Here is a 17,282-nt window from a genome sequence, read left to right as displayed (position 1 = left end):
ACCGAAGTTTAGATACAGCTTCACAAACAAGGATGTTCACTGAAGTATTATCTATGATAAAGAGAAGTCTAAAATAACTCAAAGATATAACAACAGGGATCAATCAAGTAAGTTAACGGTTCATCTACAGAGTGAAAATTTATATTTTAAAACATTTATGAAGATTTTTTTTAATGTGGTAGAAAAGGCTTATGATATGTTCGTAAAATAAAAGAACAACAAAATGGATTTTCAAGATGATCTCGATTCTGTAAAAGTTATGATATTCTCGGAAGAAACCTTAGAAGAAAATTCAACAGAATGTTATTTTTCTCTAATCTGCAGGAAAGCCAATAAATTACTGAAATCATCACAGGAGTGAATAATAAGATGGCAATTGTGCTTAGTGCTTTGAGGAAATGGGTCAGGATTTTGGGGTTTGATGTAGCTGGGAAGGTTAAAAAGGCACCCCTAGAGAAAGATGTGGCAATCTACTCCCATAAAGATTACAGCCTTGGAACCCCCATGGGGCAGTTCTACTCTGTCCTATAAGGTCGGGATGAGTCAAAATCAACTCAACCACAATGGGTTTTAAAAAAGGTAAGATTTGATTTGTGATATAGAACTTAGAGTTTTATTAGAAACTATTTAAAACCAAAAACCAAACACATTGCCATCAAGTCGATTCCAACTCATAGTAAACCTGACAGGACAGAGTAGAACTGTCCCATTGGCTTTCCAAGGCTGTGATCTTTATGGAAGCCAACTGCCACATCTTTCTCCTGTGGGGTGGCTGGTGGGTTTGAACGGCCAACCTTTCAGTTAGCAGCCCAGAGCTTAACTAACCACTGTGTCACCAGGACTCCTTAGAAAGTATTTTACTATGTTAAAAAAAAAAAAAAAGAATTAGGTAGATGCAAACATGGCCTTGAACTCATATTATCTGTAGTCTTGGTTTCTCAACTTCAGCACTATTGACAATTGGGGGCAGATAATTCCTTGCTGTGGGGGCCTGTCTTGTGCAGTAGCAGCCACCCAGAAGTGACAGCCAAATGTCCCCTGGAGGGAGGGACAAAATCACCCCACCTCACCTCCCTGAGAACCAAGGCTGTAGACTAACCTTCAGGTGAACTGAGAGAATGAACATTGTCTCTAGCATGTGTGTGCTTGAGATCGACCTGAAGACCGTGTGGGTAGACAACATCAGTTAGTCAAGTGACAGAGGGACAAAAAAAAACCAGCAGACTAGACTTTTTTTTTTTTAATTCCTAGTCCATTTAGTCTTCATCTGAAGGACCACTTGAACCTGCAGGAGAAAGTGTCATTTCTGACAACTCATTCTTGCTTTAACCAACTTGCTGGAATATTTATACTTTTTTTGAGTACACAGTTGTAGGTCTCAATACATCAGCTGCAACTAGAAAGACTAATTGGAGCTAGAAATTGTTCGATACCAATTTGGAATTGATAAAATGGCGACAAGCAGATAGATATGAAAACAAGGGGGATAATATCAGTTAAGTGGTGATCAGTGCAATTAGCCAGACTTTGCAACCATAAATCATCCTGAGAGAGGGGCTTGGGGCCAGGGCAGTCAGAAAAATGGACATTTGGCCCCACAATAAAGCACTCCCAGTGAATTACAAGCATGATTTCTCAAGCAATTTTAGCCTAACTTCTAAATCTCTAGAATTTGCAGAGTGACTCCCAGACATAAAACCTTCCACTGAGGTAGGTAGATACCAGATCGATGAACATCCATAGCCTCCAAGAGGCTGGTCCATGTTGAGAAAAAGGCCATCTTTTATGTTTCCCGAATCCAAGCACTACATTTCCCAAATTAAAGCAATGGCTTCACCAATTCAGTGGACTGGGCTTCCTGGCATGAATAGAGATCCAAAGTGGGGGTGATACTTTTGCCGTGTCAGATCATGATTTATGGGGACCAATCTCGCCACTTTACTCATTTTGAGCTTGAGATGCTGGGAATCCCACATAGCAGAAAAAAAAGCAAAAACAAAAACCACGTAATTATGACCCTTTCAATTACAGGGCTAGCCAAGTATTGAATTGACTTTTAAAAAGCAACTTCATTTAGGCATAATTCACATATCATAAAATCCACCCATCGTAAGGGTACAGCCCACTGATTGTGAGAGAGTGTATACAGTTGTGCAACCATCACCAAAATCCAGTTCGTAATTGCCTTTTAACACTTTATTTTATATTCAGGCTCTCAAAGTCTCCCTCCCTTCCTTCCTATCTTTCTTCTTTCATTATTGTGGCTTCTATGTTTTTTTATGTTGCAGTTGAAAGGAGCCATGGTGGTGCAATGGTTAAGTGCTCGGCTGCTAACTGAAAGGTTGGTGGTTTGAGCCTACCAGTGGCTCCATGGGAGAAAGATGTGGAGTCTGATTCGGTAAAAGTTACAGCCTTGGAAACCCTATGGGGCACTTCTGCTCTGTCCTATAGGGTCACTATGAGTCAGAATCAAGTCAACAGCAATGGGTAGCAGGTATTCTCCAGTTACTGAGGGTAGGTTTAGGGCCACAGCCATGAAGGTGTCTGTCTTCATGGGGTCCCTAGGGTGAGGGACAAACAACAGATAGACATACAATTACATCTGTAATTAAAAAATTTGAACTGTGCTATAAAAGAAAAGAACTGGCTTCTAGAAGGTCAACATGAATAGACAAGACCTAATTTGGATGGGGAAGGCGATTTTGGGAAGGGAACTTTGAGCTGAGACTGGTGGCTTAGTAGGGCCAGGTGAAGACAGGTGAGGTATGGGAGAGGAAGAATATTCCCGGCAGGAAGGAGCAGCAAAGGGCTTTGTGGGAAGAATTAGCAGACGTGAGTTCCACGGAGACCTACACCCTTTAATTGGAAAGTTATTTAATTCTATATTCAGCCATACATTTGTTGAGTACCCACAAGGTGCGGGTTGGGGCGGAGGGGGGAAGCTGTAAGCTTCAGTTTCCCATCAGTGAAATGGGTATAAAGAACGTTTTTAATGAAGCTAAAACGAGATTGTTGTTATTGTTAGCTGCCTGGGCTCTGCCTCCCAGCCCATGTATGGTGATCCCACACACAACAGAAGGAAAAGCTGCCTGGGACAGTGTCAGCCCGTGATCACTTAAAGATGGGATCCTGATGATCCATGGGATTTTCACTGGCTGATTTTCAGAAGTAGATCCCCAGGCCTTCCTTCCTAGTCTGTCTTATTCTGGAAGCTCTGCTGAAGCCTGTTCAGCCTCAGCAATGCACCATACGAACAGGCAAACCTCCACAGCCGTGTGGGTGGTGGCTACACTTGAGATGCACTGGCTGCAAATCGAACCCGAGTCGCCCACATGGAGGGCGAGAATTCTACTTCTGAGCCACCACTATTCCTACGTCCTAATCCGTTGGCTGAACGATACAGCAAGTGAATTTTTCAACAACTCCAACCCGAAGCAAACAACGGAAAACGACTAGATTGTATAAACCCTAACAAAACCACCTTAAAAAGCTTAATATCATCCTTTGTTCTGATCTTTTTTCTAACACTGGCCCCACCCAGGTCTTTTGGTTGTTTAAGGAATATTAAATACTCAGAAATTTACCTTTCATGAGGGACTGCCCCTGGGCTTCTATGCCCTCCATTCACCTCTGGGCGTGCTCTTGGGTGGGTGTGATTTTTACCTCCCATACACCAGGTCCGGGCTGCGGTGCTCCTAGCTGTGTCCCTTAGCTGGGACGTAGATTTAAAACCTGTCCATTTCTTCCTCCACTTGAGGAAAACTACTCCAGCTTCTCCAGTACAGGTTTAATTTAGCATATGTTTACTATGTCCCAATTTTTTACTTGTTTAGATAGCTTGTCCGTAGCCGAATGGTAAGTTTTGGGGTGTGATAGAAAGAATTTTGGAGTCAGACTTAGGGACTGATCCCCAGCTCAGCCCCATCTTAATTAGGTCACTTCATATCTTGGAGTCTCAGTTTCCTCATTTTTAAAATGCAGGTAACAATTTTGTCAGCCTTCCAGGGGACATAAAATGAGACAGTGTGCATTTAGTGTGGTGCGTGGCAGGTAGCAAGGTCTCAATCAATTATTATTATTATCACTTGGAAACTCAGATGGCACAATTTTACTACCTAGTTCTAAGTAGAAATGGCTAAACGGTTTTAACTATCACTTACTAAAATAAGTAAATTTAAAACAACTATGTCTTAAATGAAGTTGACCTTAAACCACTATTGTTTGAGCTGTAACCTACCGTACATTCATTTAAATTTGTAAGTTACATCTCCTGCCACAATACTGTATACAGAAAAGGTGTTCGGGATATCAGTAGATTCCTCAACAAGGCAAGTGTTAATTGGCCCTCTTAGTCAGAATCGGAATCCTAAACAGCTCCCACGTATTATTAAACCAAACTCTTACCTTTCCAACTCCGGCTGTTGGCTGTAATTCTATCTTATTTACTTTAGACGACTTACATAAAACAATGTAAACACTTTTAAACAGAGACTGAAAAGTTGAAGCTTAACCTTCCTTCCTTCAGTAAGTTTTTATTGACGGCCAGGAATACAGCCAACCAAAAAGATGATCAAACTGATTTATTTTCTGCCTTGGGTTGTCCAAACGCCCAGGTGAACATATTTATGAGCCTAACATTCTATTTTGCTTGTGTTCCTGATTGGCTTACAAGAAACTAGTACAAGCTGAGAGCTTGATGAATAACTAATCAAGAAGATGCAATGCACAAATGTGGAGGGAGGGTTTCGTGTTTGCACAGTCCCTTACAATGAAGTAAATGCCCAGTGAGAACGCATGCCCAGAGGCATCATGGAACCTCCAATCAGAGACTTAGAAGACTACAGAAGATTTCATCAATCATTCAACATTTATTGAGCATTTACCATGTGAAAGTCAGTTATCAGAACTGAATATGTATAGATTTACTGCAAAGATACATACCGCCTGGTGGATTTGAACTGCTGACCTTTTGCTTAGCAGCTGTGACACTTAACCACTATGCCACCAGGGTTTCCAAGGTATGTACACATATGATATGTATACATAAACCAAAAACCAATCCTATTGCTGACTCAAGCAACCCTAAAGGACAGAGTAGAACCGCCCCATAGGGTTTCCAAGGAGCACCTGGTGGATTTGAACTGCCAACCTTTTGGTGAGCAGCCATAGCTCTTAGCCACTACACTGCCACCACACACGAATATACAACTTCAGGAAATTCCAGGTGCCCTGTTGCTGGGACGTTACAATCACTTTGAACTGTACATCTCTTCCATAATACAGTCTGTATCGCAAAAAATTCCAGCAATGATAAATAATTAACACCCAGTTACTCAGTCATTGTCCATAGTTCTGAAGTCATTGTTTTTTCACAGGAGATGTAAATTTTCTCTGAAGTGCATTGTTCTTGTAATATGATGTTATCAGACATTTATGACTGGGGGGGGGATGCCATTGCTTGCTGCTCTGATATTATCTCTGACTACTCTTGCTTATAATTTGCTTCTTTTTTTTTGTTTTTATATTTAGTAGCCAGTCACTTCAAACTAAAAAAAAAAAAATCAAGGTTTCATTGTAACAATTAACTAATCCTTGTGAATATAAATCCTGGGGGCTATTTAGCATTTAAAGGAAGTAAATCCTGGTGAGGGGATAATCTGAAATTTTGGAAATTTGAAGGTCACTTTGAAAGTTGAGATGGGTGGGAAGGGAAAATAAACCATCTACCATTCTTCGGTCATCTCGAAATTCAATTTAAACCTTTCAAAAAAAAAAAAAAGTGGAAGGGACAAGGGTCACATCTCAGCTTTTATTTTTATTTATGGAAAAATTGAGCCAAAATATTCCACTTAAAGGATCTCCTTTCCTGGCTTGCAGATACCAATTTTACAAAAGTAATTTTGGAGCACGCTACTATCCCTTTCCAAAAACTTTGGGGTAATCTCCCACTTTTTAATAAGTAGGCACCTATTTCCCTTTTTTTTTTTCCCCTCCAAGGACTTAGATAGTTGGAGCAAGGATGGGACCCCCTTGATTTCATCCACGTTCCAGCCAATCTGCGCCGGGATGCTAATTAGCTGGGCTCCCCTGATGAACACGCCTTTGTCACGTGTAGGGCCGGACTACAAAGCCCAGAATGCCTCGCCCCTCCCTGATCAATGAGGGTTTATTTAAATGATCTCTGAGGTCTTGGACCCAGGCCAATCAGCTGTCAGGGCTCATGATAAATCGCAATGCATTATTGATAATAATAATTACTGGGACATGCGCGTTCCGGCCGAAGGGGGGTAAATTTCCCAACTCCAGGAATTTTCGGCGGAGAGGGCAAACCACCGCGGCTCTCCCGGCGCCCCGATGCTCGCACCATGTCGAGGCGCAAGCAGGCGAAACCCCAGCACATCAACTCCGAGGAGGACCAGGGCAAGCAGCAGCCGCAGCAGCCTACCCCGGAGCTTGCAGATGCGGCCCCAGCGGCGCCGGCGGCGGGGGAGCCGGGTGAGTGGGGCCGGGCGCCCGCCCGGCCCGAAGTACTTGTCGGGCGTTCGCGGGAACCTCGCGGGCGCGGGGCGCAAATCCTGGGACCCTGATCTGAGGCCTCAGATAGGTCCTGGGCAGAGGTAGCCCCAGGTCCCCCGACCCTTGCAAATTTTACGTTTTTTTTTTCTCTTGTGCAAGTTTCGACCCTAGCCCTCGCCCTTCTTATTGTAAAGTCCCCCCCCACCCTCTCCTCTGTCCCCCTCTCCCCTGAAAGGTTCCTTCTTCTTGTCCTCTGTCCCTCTTAATTGGTTCCACTTCCCTCACTTGTAACCCCCCCCCCCACACACACACTTGTAACTTAGCTTCTCCTCCCACCCTGGCGCCGCTTTTAAAAGAAAGAGCCCCCCGGGGACCCCAGCCTCTCCCCACCCCTTGGGGGCTTTTCTGCGAGGTGGGAGGAGGGGCGCACCCCTGGAAAAACCTCTGGAGGAGGGCGATCTGTTGCACGCGTCCCTCCTGGGCTAAGCGGGGGGAGGGGGCGCGACCTCTCCCCACCCCCGGAGCTGGGGTGAGGGCCACCCGCGCTGCGCATGGGGTCGAGGGCTCGAGGAGGTGGGGGAGAAGGGCACAAGGTTTCCTTTATTTTATTTTACTTATTGGTTTTCGCCCTGCGCTTCTCTGCCTGCCGATCTTCGCCCTCACCTTTCGGGGCCTGACCTCCAGCCATCTTTGATTTCCGACTTCCTAAAAATAGCCGCGGCCAGCCAAGGGGGGTTCGCCCCCTGGGCCCAGGTCGCGGGTGCACGGCAGCCCCGCCACGGCTGCACCGGCCCCGCGTTTTTCCATGGCTTTTCTGGGGCGCGCGGCTCTCTAAGTGCGCGTCGGAGCGAGGCGAGAGGCCGGGGCCGGACGGTCGTGGCAGGGCGAGTTCCGCAATTGACCCGGCCCACGCGTCCGCGGCTCTGGGATTGGCAGGAGTTCGAGACCCGACCCGCGGGGAGAGCGGGCCACCCCCCCCCCCCGCCGCTCAACCGAGGAGGTTGTAGGAGCGAGGCGATGTCTTACTATCTCTGCGCCTTCCCGGCCCGCCAAATTGTCGCCTGATAAGTATTTAGCGTGCGCGTGGGGGAGGGGGCATTTTTAATATCCTCTCCGGGCCTCTCGGGTCTTGCAGGTCGCCTCCCCGCCTGCTTTCTAATGTCGCAGCAACTGATAGTGGTTTGCGCGGCAGCCCTGGACACCCGGAGCCCCACCTCCGACGCTCTGGTCTGCCCGGGAAAACGACCGCTGCCTTTTGAAGTTTAATACCCTCCCCTGTTTTACTTGGGGGGGGGGCGTGTAATATATTTCCTAATTTATTATAGGCTGACGAAGCCCCGTTTTCCCCAAAATAACATTTTCCCGGGGCACACTAAAGAGATAAGCTTGATCGAGGGGACGGCTGTGCGTTCTCGAAGCGTCGGAAGGTCAGGGCGGTGCGCACGGGAGGACTCCGCAGCCTGGACTCTTTGTGCCCTTGGTCGGGGAGGGGGCGAGAGGAGCGCGGAGAGGCTGAGCGCCTGGCCCACCTGGAACAAAAGGGTTAACCCTCGGCCAGCCCGCTTCCTCCCTCCGGAGAGGAGGGGCGAGATCCTGCCGCTGACCCCTCCCCTGGTCCTGCTCCGAACACCCCTTCCCCCAACACGGTCATTTTGGGTGGACACTCTCAAGTGGGGCTTTTTGGTGGCGTTTGTCATTTGGGGGGGCAACTTGTTACAGGAGTATTTCTTAAGTGAACGCTGGTGGAAGTTTCGAATCAAAGTTACCCTGAGCCAGACTAGGATCTCCCGCCTGGCTGTGCGCTCCCACCACGATTAGGGTGGGTGTGTGTGTGAGGGGAGGGGGTCCACTATTGATTGCCGGAGTTGGAGCAGACAGCCGGGTTGCGCGCGGGCGCCCCCTAGAGGCCCAACCTGCAGGAGGCGGGTCCCCTTGCAGGTACGGGCTCACACCTGTAGGTGGGACGGGTTGAGGGGCGAATGGAGAGGGCTGGGCCAAGGATGGGTGCCCCTTTGGACTTGTGCCAGCTCCTTGCGCCATCTCCGGCTCTAACCGTATTCTTGCCAAGTCTTTGGAACTCTTGGAAAAGAACTGCTCGATCCTAGAATATTTTCAGAGCCCCCCGGTGCCGCTTTGGGACGAAGAGAGTTTTCCCAAGCTGTACATTTTAATACTGCACGTTGGCTCTTTGCAATTTAACAGCTTAAGTACATACGTGTGTGTTTATGTTACAATCGGGCTGACCATACTTTGTAAGGCCATTTGAGACTTCTGAAGGATGCCGTTTTTGAGGGAGAAAAATGAAGCCTGGTGGTCAATTAGCAGATCAAAAAATCTGCAGGTGGTCGGGAGACTAACGCTACATACAGGAAAATTAGCATTTCCTCAAAAGAGTTTCAAATGCTCTTTGTGCTAAACTGGATTACAACCATCAACGATTAAGATTCCCGAGTTTCAAATAACTGCCTAACCCCCATTTCTAAGCTGAAGTGACCTACACCGGCTGTAAGGGTTCTGGGAATTGGGGTCTAGGAGCTGTATATTTTAATTTAGGGTGTGGGAATTGTTGGTATTAGTGCTAGTTAATGTTGCAGAGAGGCGTTCTCTATTAGACCTTGGATTTAAAGGAAGAGAGGCTATAGGTTATCCTCAGCCCCTTTGCTCATTAAAAGGAAATTCCATCGGGAATTCCATTCTCTCACTTTTAAGAATGTAACCCACGCTCCATGCAGAAGCGAAGTGATACTTTGTCATTCGCCTGGGCTGGTGGTTTCCTCATGGGATGAGTGGGGAGGCTGGGCCACCATCTTGAGAGGCTGGAGATGGAGTTAGCATTTCCTCTTTTTAAAATGTGAAGTGGGCTTGGTGTCTGGAGGTTGGGTTTTGTTTCGTTTTGGTCTACATTGCTAATCTGGTTGTATGACTTTCAGCTGTGTGACTTTGAGTGAATTTCTGAGCTTTTGGATTCTTTTTTTACAGCAGGGATAAAACACCAGGTTTAGATAATGTCAACTCTAGAGGGATTACTATGGGCTGGGATTGGGATCACTTGGTATTTTTGTACAGAATAGTAAAACGTCGTTCGTTTTTACTCATCTCTTGTGTCAAGCTGGTGTGGAGCTGGCAGTTGAGATAATTTTGCCGCAACAGTGCCTCCTGTGTGTTAGAAGCCGGGCTGGTGACCTCAAGCACACTGTCTTTATTAATAATCCTCACAACAGCCCCCCAAAATCATTTTTTTACTTATTTTAAAGTAAACAGCAGATCCCACTTGCAGTAATTTTTTCCCCAGGATGCCTCATAAGGCTTATTTTCAGCCTTTTTCTGAATCTGAGGGGCTGTGTTTGTTATGATTTTAGAATGATTGGTGAAGAGAAGGGAGTTCTGGCTCCTTCTAGTTTAGGTTTAGTTTGGTTTTTTTTGGCTGGTTGGGTTTGGTGAGCCTTTGTCATTTTTGAGGTGGGCATTTGTTGGTCTTCTTTTTGAGTTTTTGAGGTAGGCTTTTGTTGATTTTAGATTAAGAGGTCCCTAGGAAACAAGTTGGCGATAAAGTCGTGTTTGCATTTGGTTGGTTTCTCTGGGCCCTTGGTGGCCTGCAAAATAATAAGGGAAAGAGTTGAGAAGTACTCTTCCTCATCTCTCTTGACCAGTTGGCCTTTGGATGATCTTAGAAAGCTTGGACGCATTTTTTCAAAGTCTCTGAACCAGGGCAAGAACAGCTTTTCGGTGCACTGCCAACCTTTTTTAAAAAATAATTTTCATATCTGTATCAGGCCTTGTGCTAGGAGATTCTAGGGAAAGAAGCAGACAAAAGCCCCTGCCCTTATGGAGCTGATAAATTTGCTTCAGAGATGAGCTCCAGATGAGGCAAAACGAAGAGCAGCATGTCTATTACCTTGATAGCAGAGCTAGCCACCACCTTAGCCAAGTAGAAAGCCTTCATTCTTTTTGTCTTTTTTGGCAGTCTCTGAATTTTGATCCAAGACTGTGAGACCTTCATTTCTAGAACCTATTTAACTAGTAACTTTATTTCAGTTACCACTGAAATTGAGTTAAATTGTGAAATTAAATTGGTATAGGGTACTTTCTTTCAACTGAGCCAATACTTAAGGACATCTCAGTTTCCTCTTGTTTTTTGGTGAGCAGTTATCCGGAGGAGGGCGTGGAGAGGTGTAAGATAGCGTGCTTTAGAGAATCAATTCATTGTGGTTCTTTTAATATAAGAACAAAAAAAGATAAGTTTGACTCAATGCTTTCATCAGGATACACAGGTTTTATTTTTTAATCGTTTTAGTGGCTCTAGAATGTGATTGGCCTCTTGATGAGCATTCTTCCTACGTAGTAGTAAGAGTATTTTCTATCCATTTGGCGGTGATTGAATCTAAGACCCCTGCTGGGTTTACTGCATTCTTCCAACTTATTGGATAACTAGATGCTGAGAGATAACATTCCTAAAATTCGGGGTGGGGGCGGGGCAGAGGGATGGAAGAGCTAGCCGGAGCGTAATCCCTCTGAACTTTGCTTTTTTCTTTTTGGAAGAGTGAACCTACACGTGTACCCAGCACTTGTTCAGAGCAGAGTCCCCTTACCCCTCCGACAAATACGGTTTCAGTTGTTGCCAACGGTGGTCTGGATGTGGAAGGACTTTTTACTGCACGTGTAAATATTGCTGCTGCTGTTTTATTAAGACTCAAGTGGGATGTTGCTGGTATTGCTTGGCGGCTACAGAAGAGGCAAGCTTGTGTATACAGCGAAGGCAAGAATGGTATTCAGGTTGTAAATCACTCTTGGGAACTGCTGGATCCTCCGAGAGCAGGGGTGTTTAACCTTTTTTGTGCCGTAGGATTACTTTGGAAGTCCAGCAGACCTCTTTCAACGTAACGTCTCTAAATGCATAAAATAAAATACATGGGATACCAGGGAAATAAATTGCATTGAAATACAGATGTCAGAAGTGAAGATATTTATGACAGAGTAACACGTACTTCTTTATTCATAAAGCAAATGGCAAGATCTAGCAGCCTAAGTGATTTCCAATGAGATGAAAATTTTATCTGTAGTTTTCATTGATCACGAAGTCACAGGTTCAGCTGATACCACCGTGGGTGTTCCTGTATTCATAATGGAAAGAAATGTTGAATTGGCGTTAAGGTTAGTGAAAATAAACATGTCAGTTTTTTTTTTTTTTTCCATATCTAAGTTCATGGACCCCAGGTTATGATCACCTGCTCTAGGATAGGCTTTCTCAACAGAGTGAATATTGTTATTGGAGGGGGAGCCCCCCCCAATAAAATGGAAACTATTACAATGGTCATAGCCTTTCAAAGGACCACATTACATAAACAGATATACAGTATCTACGGTAATAAAATTTAATGGCAGAGGGCGTGGCAGGAGAAGCACTAGAGATGATCATGAAAAAAAGTTTGAAGAACACTGTTCTAGAAAAAAAACAATTATGAATTAAGTCACTAATTTAAGGCCCCCCTTCTTTAAATTGCATTTTAAGAATTCAGTTCCTGTTTCTCTGTTTTCTAGTTAGCAGTCATGTCGCCTTGAGCCACTTAATTATTTCTGAACCTCAGGGTTCAGGAGCCTCAGTTTGTGTATCTGCAAAATGGGAACCATGATGCTTATTTGATTATATGTGAGTTAAGGTAGAAGAGTCTGCAGTGTATGTTTTTTGTCCTTTGCTGCGGCGGGTCGTTTTTTGCTTTGGCTGTTAAATAGTGGAATGGAGCAGACAATATGTGTGTAAGTTTTATTAGAGATTTCCAGAAGTAGAATGATGGCGTCAAAGTGTACGAACATACTAATTGGAAAGAAGCCAGGGTACAAAACTATATACTGTTTCACCTTCCACCCCAGTCCTGCAGGCCCACTCACCCCCTGGGAGGTAGCGACCAGCAACAGTTTCTCGTTTACCTTTTTAGAAATTTTCCATGTATATATTTATATCTTTATCTGCAAACACAAATAGGGGCCCACGATTTACATCCTGTTTTCTACTTTTTTTCCTCCCCTCTTGAAAGAAACTTTGGGCAGTGTCTTAGTTACCTAGTACAGCTATAACAGAAATACCACAAGTGGGTGGTTTTAACAGAAATTTATTTGCTCAATACTTCAGGAGGTTAGAAGTCTGAGATTAGGGTGCTGGCCCTAGGGGAAGGCTTTGGGAGAAGGTCCTTGTCTCTTCAGCTTCTCTTCCTTGGCTTCCTGGTGATCTTCATGGCATATGTCTTCCCCCATCTCGGCTTCCTTGCTTCTTAGCTCCTTCAGCGTGTTCTTTTTATATTTCGAAAGAGGTTGACTTGAGGCACACCCCATGTTAATACTGGCTCTTTAACAGAACAAAGAAAACCCATTCCTAAATGGGATTACATCCACAGATACAGGGGTTAGGATTTACAACATATTTTTGGGGGTGCACAATTCAGTCCATCCCAGGCAGTTATGCTATATAGCAGCACATCCAAGTATACTTTTATTTTTGTAGGCTACAAAGTATTCGCCTTATTTCCGGACTGTAATAAACCAGAACCTTACAGGTGGACCAAGTGCAACATTTTTATTGTTGCTGTTTGTTAATAGGAGAAATGCTATGGGAAACATCCTCTTACTACGGAGTAAATTTTTCAAAGAAAGGAATTGTCCGGCCCAAGGAGAGCTGTGCCTCAAGTTAGGGTGCTCAGGGTGGCTTTTCAAGGAAACTGTACTGTTGATACACACTTACCAACACTCTGTGTGTGTGTGTGTCCCGCAGAAGGAACTTTTTTAAGAGTGGAACTTTCTGAAGTTCTTTATAGGTAATTGCCAGAATTGCCTTTCCAGAAAGACGATGCCACTTAAATCGCATTTTTAGAATTCAGTTCCTGTTTCTCTGTTTTCTAGCTAGCAGTCATGTCACCTTGAGCCACTTGATTATTTCTGAACCTCAGGGTCCCGGAGCCTCAGTTTGCATGTCTGCAAAATGGGAACCTATTACATACATGTAAACACCCCTACAGACACTGCATTTCAAGTCCTGGAGAAGTTGTACTGATTGATACCTTCTTAAGGGTTCTGGGAATTGACGAATATTTGTAACTTGCCTGCGGATGCACGTGAATTGGAGCAGTGTGGGGGGCCTGCAGGAAGGAGGCGGTGTATGAAGACACTGTAAGTAGTGATGCTGCACCTGTCCCTAGCACCCTTAAAATAACTTCTGGGAGTCCCAGAAACAACATAGTATTCCTGTCCTGCCCCTCCTAGTCAGTTGGCCTTCCCAGACTCTTCTGTCCTCCCTCCGGTTTTTGTGAGAGGAAAGACAGTTATAGTTATGGTCTCCGCAGAAGAAACATCGTATGATAGGAAGGGTACACCCGGAAAGTTCGTACACACGAAAGGTTCAAATGGGAGGCATGGCAGGCCTGGGTTTTAATATTGGCTCTATAGATGACTAGAACGGTCCCTGGGTAGCACAGATGGTTAAGCGCTGGAATACTAGTCAAAGGTTGGCAGTTCAAAGTCATGCAGCGGCCTCTCCGGAGACAGGCCTGGTGATCTGCTTCCTGAAAGGCACAGCCTTGAAAACCCTACGAGGCACGGCTGTACTCTGCACACATGGGGTCGCCAGGAGTCAGAATCAACTCGATGGCAACTAACTTTATTAGGTGTGTTACCGTGGACAAGTTAACTGTCTCTCTGTGCCTCAGTTTCCCCCTTTGTCAAATAGTATCATAGTACCTACTTCATGTACCTATAAAGTGGCTGCAACAATGGGCTCAAACATAGCAACGATGGTGAGGATGGTTCAGGACAAGCAGTGTTTCCTTCTCTTGTACATAGGGGCACTATGAGTTGGAACAGACTCGACAGCACCTTAACGACAAGGTTTAAAGATTATCTCAGGGCATTAGTTTCAGGGGTTCACAAAACCTCAGTGGCTCCAGAAAGTCTAAAGTCCATGACAACCTCATCAAAAAAAAAAAAAAAGCCTGTTGGTGTTGAGCCTGTTCCAACTCACAGCAACCCTGTAAAAAAAAAAAAAGGACAGTGTAAAACTGCCCCATAGGGTTTCTTAGGCTGTATTCTTTACAGAAGCAGACAGCCACATCCTCTTCCCAAGGAGTGGCTGGTGGGTTTGAACTGCTGACATTTAGGTTGATAACCAAGCTCTTAAGTGCTCTGCTACCAGGGCTCATTCTTAGTGTCCTTAAAACCGAAAAAAAAAAAAACCAAACTCATTGTGGTCAAGTTGATTCCAACTCACAGCAACCCTATAGGACAGAGTAGAACTGCCCCATAGAGTTTCCAAGGAGCGCCTGGTGGATTCAAACTGCTAACCAGCTGTAGCACTTAACCATTATGCCACCAGGGTTTCCATAGTGTTCTTAGTTATATATAAATTGTTCTAGAACCACGCCTGGTATACAAAGTAAGTACTCAAAACCAAAAACCCACTGCCACTCAGTGGATTCTGACTCATAGCAAGCCTATAAGACAGAATAATACTGCCCCATAGGGTTTCCAAGGCTGTAATCTCCCCATGGAGCTAACCTTTCCGTTCCCAGCTTCAAGAGTTCATAAACCACTGTGCCACAAGGGCTCCTTCTAAGTGCTCAAAAAGTGATCTATTTTTTGTTTTTAATGTGTTGCCTTGAGCAAGTCACATTACCTGTCTGAGTCTAATATTCTGTGTAGGCAACTGTGTGTTGTTGTTAGGTGTCAGGGAGTTGAGTCTGACTCATAGATAGCCCATGTGACAGAGTAGAACTGCCTCGTAGGGTTTTCCGCCAGGTCTTTTTCCCGAGGATCAGCTGGTGGTGGGTGAAAACTGCCAACCTTTTAGTTAGCGGCCGAGTGCATAACCGTTGCGCCACCACGGCTCCTTTAGGCAACTGTATATGCCGTTAGAAATCAAAGAGGTAAGGAAACTAATAATGTTCATTGAACACCTGTACTAGCCCTGCAGTGTCTGCCCTACCCCAGTTCCTAGGATGATAACCGAGTACATGGTAGGTGCTCAACAAATATTTATTAATTGTCTCACTTAATCCAGGCTACTTTATGCGGTTGACATAGTTAGACATGTCTAATAGACATTTTGAGAGGGTAACCCTATTATACTAGACCTGTTATTAACAGACGAGAGCTGGTTTGGACCAAGCCTGTTTCTTTCTCCCCTGGCTGGCAAGATCCGTCTCCTTATGGGTGGTGTCTTTTCCTCTGGCTAGCCCCTAACACACACACTTCACAAAACTTTGTATTTTTGTGATTGTTGTTGTTAGGTGCCATCGAGTCAATTCTGATTCATAGCGACCCCACGTGACAGACTAGAACTGCCCCATAGGGTTTTCTGAAAGTTAATGGTCAGTTTCTCCCAGATACACTTCTTTAAAGAAACGAATTAAATCTGATGAAGCCTATGAAGCTTCTCAAGAGAAACTCGCTTTGTAGATCAGTGTACCCTCCCCCCCGCCACGCTCCCCTCCTCATTGGTGGACTCTTCAGTGAAAAGCCTGGTGGGTTTTTGTTTTTGTTTTTTTATATAATACTGTGTTTTCAGTGAAGGGTTAACACAGCAGTTTAGGTTCCCATTCAACAATTTCTACACAGATTGTTCAGTGATGTTGGTTCACAGTGCATGGATATGCTCTATTTCTGTTCTGGATCTTCCATTTCTGTTAATCTAGTTTTGCTGAACTTTTGGTCTCATACAGGTGATTTTTTTTTAAAGGAGCACGGTACTCAAGGTGATATTCTTTATTTTGTGAGCTAGTCTGCTATTTAGCCACAAGGTGACCTCGGGCAAAAGCCCCACGGTTTTAAGAAATGTATTCAGCCAGGGGAAACCCTGGTGGCGTAAGTGGTTAAATGCTATGGCTGCTAACCAAAGGGTTGGCAGTTCGAATCCGCCAGGCGCTCCTTGGAAACTCTGTGGGTCAGTTCTAGCCTGTCCTACAGGGTTGCTATGAGTTGGAATTCACTCGACGGCACTGGCTTTGGTTTTTGGGTATTCAGCCAAGAAGAAGTGGAGACAAAATTTGTTAGTTTGATTTAAAAAGTAATAATTTATTTAAAAGTGGTACAAGCCAGTCCTGGCCCTTTTCCGAAGTGTTTGCAGACTTCAAGCATGCTGGCTGGCTGGCTGGCTGGGTTGCTTTACTTTTTTTTTTTTTTTTGGTGGTAAAATATGTGTAGGCTTTATTTTAAAACACAAACGTCAATTGCTATGTGTCGTTCTGCAGCGTGTTTCTTTCACCTCCCATCTGTGTCTCCATGTCAGGGCAGACTGAAATTCTAATAGTTTTACACTGTGGATGGACCAGATTTTACTTGATGCTGTAAACATTTCTGCCGAAAATAACCCTTCTGACATGTATCTTTGTATTTTTGTGTAAGTGTTGGCATGATTTAGTTTTGTAGGCCTGGAGTTGGTGGGTTTCAGATGTGCCTAGACCCCTCGGTCCTGGGACCTGGGGGCTTCATTGATTTTTTTAGTGGTGAGATGGACCTAACAGGAGAGTAGGAAGATGAGAGACCCTCCACCCAACTTCTTATACCCAGGACCCAGGCATTGTGGGGTACAGCATGGTCCTGAAGCCTGTTAATATATAGGCTTACACTGACACTTTCCATAGGCAAATAGGCCCCAATTACAAAGTTGGTGAACCAGTCACTTTTAGGAATATAACTTTTGCCCAAAATAGGACTATGTTTAATTTTTTACGTATTTAATTTCAGGGAAGTACCTCTCATTGTAACAGACATGAAAGTTGCAAATG

Source organism: Loxodonta africana, chromosome 24 (assembly GCF_030014295.1).
Source record: "Loxodonta africana isolate mLoxAfr1 chromosome 24, mLoxAfr1.hap2, whole genome shotgun sequence".
Taxonomy (NCBI): Eukaryota; Metazoa; Chordata; class Mammalia; order Proboscidea; family Elephantidae; genus Loxodonta; species Loxodonta africana.
Note: the sequence above shows the minus strand (reverse complement) of the source record.